This window comes from Myotis nattereri (genome assembly GCF_964212035.1).
Source record: "Myotis nattereri genome assembly, chromosome: Y".
Lineage (NCBI taxonomy): Eukaryota > Metazoa > Chordata > Mammalia > Chiroptera > Vespertilionidae > Myotis > Myotis nattereri.
Genome location: NC_138094.1, coordinates 28,755,078 through 28,765,361, shown reverse-complemented (window position 1 = coordinate 28,765,361; position 10,284 = coordinate 28,755,078).

Here is a 10,284-nt window from a genome sequence, read left to right as displayed (position 1 = left end):
ATGCCACAATACTCAACAAAATTCTAGCAAATTGAATCCAGCAATACATCAGAAAGACCGTACACCATGACCAAGTAGGATTTATCCTGACGATGTAAGGGTGGTACAATATTTGCAAATCAATAAATGTGATACATCACGTAAAGAAATTAAGAGATAAAAATCATATAGTCATATCAATTAACTCAGAAAAAGCATTTGACAAAATCCTACACGCTTTCTTGATAAAAGCTCTAAGCAAGTTAGGAATAAAAGTATCATAACTCAAGATAATAAAAGCCATATATGAGAAACCCACAGCTAACATCATACTCAATGGTCAAAAACTAAAACCATTTCCCCTAAGAACAGGCACAAGACAGGGATGCCCACTCTCACCACTCCTGTTCGACATAGTACTGTGAGTACTAGCCATTGCAATCAGACAAGAAGAAGATACAAAAGACATCCAGATTGGAAAAGAAGAAGTAAAAGTGTCCTTATTTGCAGATGACATGATACTGTACATGAAAAACCCTAAAGACTCCATCAATAAAATTATTAGACGTAATAAATGAATTTGGTAATGTAGCAGGATACAAAATTAATGCCAAGAAATCTTTGGCATTCCTTTACACCAATAGTGAACTTACAGAAAGAGAAACTAAAAAAGCAATACCATTTACCATCATGCCAAAAATATTAAAATACCTAGGAATAAACTTAACTAAGGAAGTAAAAGGTCCATATGCTAAAAACTACAGAACACTGAAAAAAGAGAAAGAGGAAGACATAAAGAGATGGAAGAACATATCGTGTTCATGGATTTGTAGAATCAACATCATTAAAATGTCCATACTACTCAAAGCAATCTGTAGATTCAATGCAATCCCCATTAAAATACCAATGGCATATTTCACATATCTAGAACGAATGTTCCAAAAATTCATCTGGAATAAAAAAACCTTGAATAGCTACAGCAATCCTGAGAAAGAACAAAGTAGGTGGGATCTCAATACCAGATATCAACCTGTATTACAAAGCCACTGTTCTTAAAATATCTTCGTACTGGCACAAGAACAGACATATAGATCGATGGAATAGGATAGAAAACCCAGAAATCGACCCAAATCAATATGCCCAATATTTGAAAAAGGAGGCAAGAGCATAAAATGGAGTCAAGACAGTCTCTTCAATAAATGGTGTTGGGATAATTGGATTGATACATGCAAAAAGATGAAATTAGACCACCAACTTACACCATACACAGAAAAAGAACTCAAGAGAAACTAAGATGGTGGCATAGGTAAACACCAGAAATTGATGCCTTGCACAACCACTTCAAAAATACAACTAAAAGACAAAACGGACATCATCCAGAACCACAGGAAGGCTGGCTGAGTGGAAATTCTACAACTAGATGGAAAGAGAAAAGCACACTGAGACTCAGAGGATGTGCAGAAGTAAAGTGCAGAGGTACAGAGGCACCCACTGAAAGGGCTGGCAACTAAGGACGCAGCACTGGTGGAAAGGGCTCGCAGCTGAGGATGCAGCACATGTGGAAAGGGCGCAGCTGAGGACGCAGTTGTCTTTTTCAATTGGGAGGGAGTCTCAAGCTCCCGACTGCTCTGAACTCCAGTTCCAGGTGAGTCTTTGGGGACCCAGACTCATAGGGGGAGATACTGAACTGCCTGGCATCAGGCAGAATTCGAGGGCGACTTTTTTTCAGAGGAGCTTTCAGTGATTACCACGAAACACTGAGACCTAGGGCCTCTTGGGGTACGACTGGGGACCAGCCATAGCTGCTTGCTCTTCCCTGTTGATCCCTTGAGACCCCGCCCCACCCAAGCTGTGCTCAGAGGCTTTTGCATATGAAAGGCCTAGCCCTTTGCAATTTAAAAATTACCTAACAAATTGCAGCTGGGTCAGAGAGACCCAGAACTTCCAAAAGGCCCAAGGCCCCACTGCAGCTTGCATTGATTCACAGCTGGGCCTCATTTGAACACCTCCAAACCCCAAACAAAGAAGAGGAATCTCTCCATAGCTCCTTCTGTGTAGTCTCAGGCAGAGGCTAAATTCGCACCTCCTTAGAGATCCAAGAGCCAGTGTACCCAGTGGTCAGAGTGGGACCATCCAGATTACAACTCCTCAGATCCATAAGGGACACACTCAGGGGGCAGACTCAGTTGCCAGAAGCCGGTCCATCCTTGCTGCTTGACACAGTCGCTGCAGGAAAGAAACATCTGCACAGCATATGTTTCAAGGGACCTGGCGTATATAGCATACTGTTCTTAATATTTTTGCTCCCTTTAGCGCTATGTGTTTTTCCCAAGGTCACCTCTCCGAGAAAGGTTGTTTCCCCAGCTAGGGATTTTTCCCTGAAGTTAGGGAGGGGATAAGACCCCTTAACTACGTGCCAAGTGGGTAGTTAATCACTTTAACTACAAATAATCACACTTAAGCTACATAATCTTTACTCCCTGGAATGGAGATAAGAAACGCCCTAACCTTTGCAATAGAAATTGACAGGATTAAAATCAACTGGTATAAATACAGATGTAACAAGACAATAAACACCAGAACTTGGCTGGAGATCCTAACCAGAACTTGGCTAGAGATTCTGGCTAGGCTCCTGATCAACTGAATGCTGTCTCCATGTCATTCCTTCTTTGCCGACTCTTTTTACACTTTCGGGGACCCCTGGACCTGCTGGGGTTGTACCCCAGAACTCAGTGAGCACCAAAGCCCCACTGAAGCAAGTCTTGCACCATAAGGGTATCTCCGGCACAGAAGTTCTCCTACTGCAGACACAGCTGATTCTCACAACCAATTGGTCTGGAGATCAATTCCTCCCAGTGATACCTACAACAATCAAGGCTTAACTACAAAACTGTGCACAAAGCCCACAAAGGGGTGCACCACGAGTGTCCACCTCAGGTAATTGGGGAAGCTGAGCCACTGGGCCCTGTTGGACACCTAGCACAGAAAGCCACTCTATCAACACAGGGAAGCATAAAAAATGTGGAGACAAAGAAACAGGTCACAAACAACAGAAATGGAGAAAAGCAAACTACTGGATATAGAGTTCAAAACCACACTTTTAAGGTTTTTCAAGAATTTTCTAGAAACTGCCAATAAATTTAGTGAGACCCTCAAGAAATCTAGTGAGTCCCTCAAGGTTATGAAAATGGACCAACTAGAAATTAAACATACACTGACTGAAATAAAGGATATTATACTGAGTTCCAACAGTAGACTAGAGGATCCCAAGAATCAAGACAAAGATTTGAAATACAAAGAAGCAAAAAACAACCAACTGGAAAAACAAAAAGAAAAAAGAATCCAAAAATACAAAGATAGTGTAAGGAGCCTCTGGGACAGCTTCAAACGTACCAACATCCAAATTATGGGGGTGCCAAAAGAAGAGAGAGAGCAAGATTTTGGAAACCTATTCGAAAAATGACAGAAAACTTCCCCTACCTGGTGAAAGAAATAGACTTACAAGTCCAGGAAGCGCAGAGAACCCCAAACAAAAGGAATCCAAAGAGGACCACACCAAGAGACATCATAATTAAAATGCCAAGAGCAAAAGACAAAGAGATAATCTTAAAAGCAGCAAGAGAAAAACAGTCAGTTACTTACAAGGGAGTACCCATAAGATTGTCAGCTGATTTCTCAACAGAAACTATGCAGGCGAGAAGGGAGTGGCAAGAAATATTCAAAATGATGAATAGCAAGAACGTACAATCAAGATTACTTTACCCAGCAAAGCTATCATTCAGAATTGAAGGTCAGATAATGAGCTTCACAGATAAGAAAAAGCTAAAGGAGTTCATTACCAACAAACCAGTATTATCTGAGAGGCTGAAAGGTATCCTTTGAGTAGAGGAAGAAGAAGAAAAAGGTAAAGATACAATTATGAACAACAAATACACATCTATCAACAGTGAATCTAAAAATCAAGTGAATTAATAACCTGATGAACAGAATAAACTGGTGAATATAATAGAATCAAGGGCATACAAAGGTAGTGGACTGACTATTCTTGGGGAGAAAGGAGTATGGGAGCTGCGGGAAGAGACTGGACAAATTTTACACCTATGGATGAGGACATTGGGGGTGGAAGGGCAGAGGGTGGGGTGGGAACCAAGTGGAGGGGAGCTATGGGGGGAAAAAAGAGGAACAACTATAATAATCTGAACAATAAAGATTTAATTTAAAAAAAAAGAACTCAAAATTGATAAAGGACTTAAACATAAGATGGGAAACCATAAAAATACTAGGCGAATCCACAGCCAACGAAATTGCAGACATATGCTGAAGTAATTTCTTCACTGATACTGCTCCTAGGGCAATGAAAACTAAAGAGAAAATAAACAAATGGGACTACATCAAAATAAAAAACTTCTGCACAGCAAAGGGAAACCATCAACAAAACAACAAAGAAAGCCCACTGTATGGGAGAACATATTGGCTAATATTATCACTGATAAGGGTTTAATCTCCAGCATTTACAGGGAACTCATATAACTTAACAAAAGGAAGATAAACAATCCAATCAAAAAATGGGCAATGGACCTAAATAGACACTTCTCGAAAGAGGACATACAGAAGGCCAAACGACATATGAAAAAATACTCAAAGTCACTAATTATATGAGAGATGCAAATCAAAACGACAATACAGTATCATTTCACACCTGTCAGAATGGCTATCATCAACAAATCAACAGACAAGTGTTGGAGAGGATGTGGAGAAAAATGAACCCTTTTGCACTGCTGGTGGAAATAAAAACTGGTACAGCCACTGTGGAGGACAGTATGGGGTTTCCTCAAAAAACTAAAAATGGAACTCCCATTTGACCCAGTGATATCACTTCTAGATATATACCAAGAAGCTAGAAACACCAATCAGAAAGGATTTATGCATCCCTATGATCATAGCAGCACAATTCACCATAGCTAAGATTTGGAAACAGCCTAAGTGCCCATCATCAGATGAGTGGATTAAAAAATTGTGGTACATATATACCAATGGAATATTACACTTCAGTAAAAAAGAAGGAGCCCTTACCATTTGTAACAGCATGGATGGAATTGGAGAGCATTATGCTAAGTGAAATAAGCCAATCAGAGAAAGATAAATTTCACATGATCTCACTTAGTTGTGGAATATAGTGAACAACATAGGCTGATGAACAGGGTCAGATCCAGAGACAGAGAAGCAGCGATCAGACTGTCAAACCTCAGAGGGAAAGTAGGGGAGAGTGGGGGTGAGGGGGGAGATCAACCAAAGGACTTGTATGCATGCATGTAAGCCCATCTAATGGATACAGACAACAGGGTGGTGAGGGCATGAGTGTGTGTGTGTGTGGGGGGGGTGTTATGGGGCAATGAAGTTACATATGTAATACCTTAATCAATGAAGAAATTAAAGATTGAAAAAAATTAGAATAAAAAAATATATTGAAAATGTTTAAAAAGTCATATAATCATATCAATTAGGCAGAAATGGCATTTGACAAAATCCAGTACCATTTTGTGATGAAAGCTCTCAGGAAAGTGAAAGTAGAGGGATGATACCTCAACATAATAAAAGCCTTGTGTGACAAACCTGCAGTACATCATACTTAATGATAAAAACTAATACCATTCCCCCTAAGAACAGGAGCAAGACAGGGATGCCCACTTTCACCACTTCTGTTTTACATAGTACTGGAAGTGCTCGCCATTTCAATCAGACAAGAAAAAGAAATAAGGGCATCCCAATTGTAAAAGAAGAAGTAAAATTGTCATTATTTGCAGATGACATGATATTGTACATAGAAAACACTAAAGACTCCATCAAAAATAACTACTAGAACTAATGAATTTGACAGTGTAGTAGTATACAAAATTAACACCCAGAAATCTATTGCTTTTTTATACACCAACAATGAACTCACAGAAAGAGAAACTAATAAAAACAATTCCATTTACCATTGCAACCAACACATTATGATACCTAGGAATTTAACCAACGAGATAAAGCACCTGTGCTCAGAAAATTACAGGACGCTGGAAAAAAAAAAAGAGAGAGAGAGAGAGAGAGAGAGAGAGAGAGAGAGAGAGAGATACAGGGAGACATAAACAAATGGAAGAATACACCATGTTCATAGGTTGGTAGAATCAACATCATTAAAATGTCCATACTACCCAGAGTAATCTATAGATTCAATGCAATCCCCTCTAAAATGCCAACGACATACTTCAAATACCTAGAACAAACTCTCCAAAATTTCATCTGGAATAAAAAAAAAAAAGACCCCAAATAGCTGCAGCAATTATGAGAACAAACAATGTTGGAGGGATCACAATACCAAAATACTACAAAGCACGAGAACAGACATATAGACCAATGAACATAACAGAGAACTCAGAGATTGATCCAAGACATTATGCTCAATTAATATTTGACAAAGGAGGCAAGAGCATACAATGGAGTGAAAAACGTCTCTTCAATAAATGGTGTTGAGAAAATTATACAGATTAGAAGCAAAAAAATGAAACTAGACCACTAACTTAGACTATACACAAAAATAAACTCAAAATGGGTAAAGGACTTAAAAGTACAACCAGAAACCATAAAAATACTAGAGGACTCTAAAGGCAACAAAATCTCAGACATAACTCATAGCAATATGTTTACTGATAAAACTCCTAGGACAGGGAAAACTAAGGAGAAAATAAACAAATGAGACTACATCAAAATGAAAAGTTTCTGCACAGCAAAAGAAACCATCAACAAAACAACGAGAAAGACCACTGCATGGGAGAACCTACGTATTTGCCAATGTTACCTCTGATAAGGGTTTAATCTCCAACATTTACAGGGAATTTATACAATTTATCATAGGAAAGATAAATAATCCAATTTAAAAAATGGGCAAAGAGCCGAAACTGGTTTGGCTCAGTGGATGGAGCGTCGGCCTGTGGACTGAAAGGTCCCAGGTTCGATTCCGGTCAAGGGCATGTACCTGGGTTGCGGGCACGTCCCCAGTGGGGGATGTGCAGGAGGCAGCTGGTCGATGTTTCTCTCTCATCGATGTTTCTAACTCTCTATCTCTCTCCCTTCCTCTCTGTGGAAAATCAATAAAATATATTAAAAAAAAAATGGGCAAAGGACCAAAATAGACACTTTTCAAAAGAAGCCGTACAGAAGGCCAAGAGACATATGAAAACATGCTCAAAGTTACTAATCATCTGAGAGATACAAATCAAAACAATAATGAGGTACAACCTCACACAAGTCAGAATGGCTATCATCAACAAATCAATAAGTGACAAGTGCTGGAGAGGATACGGAGAAAAAGGAACCCACTTGCACTGCTGCTGGGAATGCAGATTGATGCAACCAGTCAAAACCAGTATGGCATTTTCTCAAAAAATTAAAAATGGAACTCCCATTTGACCCAGTAATCCCACTTCTAGGAACATATCCCAATAAATCTGAAACACCAATTAGAAAGGATATATACACCCCTGTGTTCATAGCCGCACAATTTACAATAGCTAAGTTTTGGAAACAGACTAAGTGCCCAGATGAGTGTATTAGAAAACTGTAGTACATCTACACAATGGAATACTACACTGCTGTAAAAAAAAAAAAAAGGAATTCTTACCATTTGCAACAGCATGAATGGAACTAGAGAGCATTATGCTAAATAAAATAAGCCAGTCAGAGAAAGATAAATATCACATGACCTCACTCATTTGTGGAATATAATGAACAACATATACTAATGAACAAAAATAGAGCCAGAGTCATAGAAGCATCGAACAGACTGTCCAACCTATAAGGGAATGCAGAAGGTGAGGAGGTAAGAGATCAACCAAAGGACTTGTATACATGTATATGAACATAACCAATGGACACAGACGGGGTGGCGTTGAGGGCAGCTAAGGAGAGGTCAATGGGGGAAAAGGGAGACTTATGTAATAGTTTAAACAATAAAGAATTTAAATGAAAAAAAGAAGAGTTATTGCTGGACATGGACTGGCCCAGAGCAGGTTTGCATCAGACCAGCCATGCAGGAAAGATTTCACAAAATAAGTTCAGGTGATTTTGAGATTACATTTATTAAAGCTGTAAATATTGAAATGAAGGAAGGACTCTGGGTAAAAGAAGCAACAGGAGAGAGCCCAGGCAATTCTTTTCTTAGCTCTCTAGAAATGTTATAGGAAAGAAGTGAGCCAAGGCGGGGCTGCTTTTATCCCACTGAGAAGTCAGAAAAGAAGGGGCCTTGGAGACACGATCAGTGGGTAAGCCAAGGATGAGCTGCCACTGCCCACTGATCTCTCCATTGCAGGTCTCATGAGGACACTTAGAGTTTAGGAGGAAGGAAAAAGTTTTTGGCAGACAACAGCATGGGCTTTCTCTAGTCTAGAGCGAACCCACACATATCATTGGATTGATTGTTTAATTTTCCTTTGGGGGTGAGAATCTTAGGGGGGATTTCATCAAAATATTCATTAGCTTTTCAGGTGCTTTACAAATATGCTAGTGCATTAAAATGACCCTATATGGATTATTCTTTCGTCTGCTTTACTATTTTACTTTTATCTTGGGTCTACCTGGATCTAATTGGGATTTTGTTATTGTCCCCATGACTTTATTTGTCCTTAAGTTTAGATAGAACAAAGTCATTAATTGACTTTCTATTCTCTATTTTCCTGACCAGAGTGATTTAAGCTATGTATTACCTATTTGTGGAGGAGAGGTATAAACCATTGGTTCTCAAGTGTCCTTGGTTGGGGAAAATATGGTCTTAGGATTTACTAGCTGGCTTTAAGTTGTTCAAAGTGTTTGGCCCATTTAATCTTCTTATCTCAGTTTTTCTATTCCACCTGCCTGGGGATTTTCCTGCCTCTGTATGAGCAAATATGCGCTGACAAACTGGGTAACTTAGGTAAAATGGACAAATTCCTATAATCAGAAAAATTACCAAGACTATACCACAAAGAAATAGAAGATCTGAATAGACCTATAAATAGTAAGACTTTTCAATCAGTAATAAGAATATATCTCCCAATAAATCAAAGCTCTGAATCTGATGGCTTCACCAGAGAATTCTACAAAGTCTAACACCAATTTCAAAAACTAACACCAGTCCTTCTTAAATGTTTTTAAAACTTGATTAGGAAAATCACTTCCTAACACTTCCTAATTCATTCTATGAATCTTACATCACCCTGACACCAAAGGCAGACAAAACCACAACAAGTAAAATCACAGACCAATAGCCAATATTTACAATGATACAAAATTCTTAACAAAATTCTAGCAAACTGAATTCAGCAACATATTTTAATCTTTTTCACCATGATCAAGTGGGATTGATTCCTTGAATGAAAATAAGGTTCAATGTAAGAAAATCTACCAATGTAGTCTACCACATTGACATAATAAAGAGGAAATAAATATAATCATTAAAAGGACATGATACAAGGAAAGGATTTTTAAAAAGTCAACACTGATGACATAAGAATTATAAAAGTAGGAATAGAAGAGAACTATTTCAACATCATAAAGGCTACGTATGACAAACCTTTATGTAATATCATACTCCATGGTGAAAGTTGAAGTGTAAGACAAGGATTCCCTCTCTCACCACTTATATTCAACATAGTATTTGAGCAATTAGGCAGTAAAAGGAAATAAAAGGCATCCAAATTGGAAAGTATGAAGGAAAGTAATCTCTCTTCATATATTATGCAAATAGACCAAATGGCGAAGGACTGGCAGAATGACTGGTTGCTATGACATGCATTGACCACCAGGGTGCAGATACTCAATACAGGAGCTGCCACCAGCCCATAGGCCTCAGGCCAGCCAAGGTGGGTGCCATCAGGCCCCGCGACCCCCGATTGCCCTGCTGGTCACTCCATTGATAGGCCTGATCACCAGTCAGGCATGGATTTCATGCACCAGGCCTCTAGTAAAAATATAAATGACAACAAAAAAGTACCTATCAATAATAACCTTAAATGTAAGTGCTCCAACCAAAAGACATAGGGTAGATTAATGGATAAGAAAACATGACCCATATATATGCTCTCTATAAGGACCCACCTCAGAACAAGGACTCACACAGGATGAAAGTGAAGAGATAGAAAAAATATTTTCCAAACAAATCAAATTGGGGGAAAAAAAGATGGGGAGCAATATCCATATCTGACAAAATAGACTTCAAAATAAAGGCCATAAAAAGAGACAATGAAGGCCACTTCCTAATACTAAAAGGAATGATTCAACAAGAGGATATAA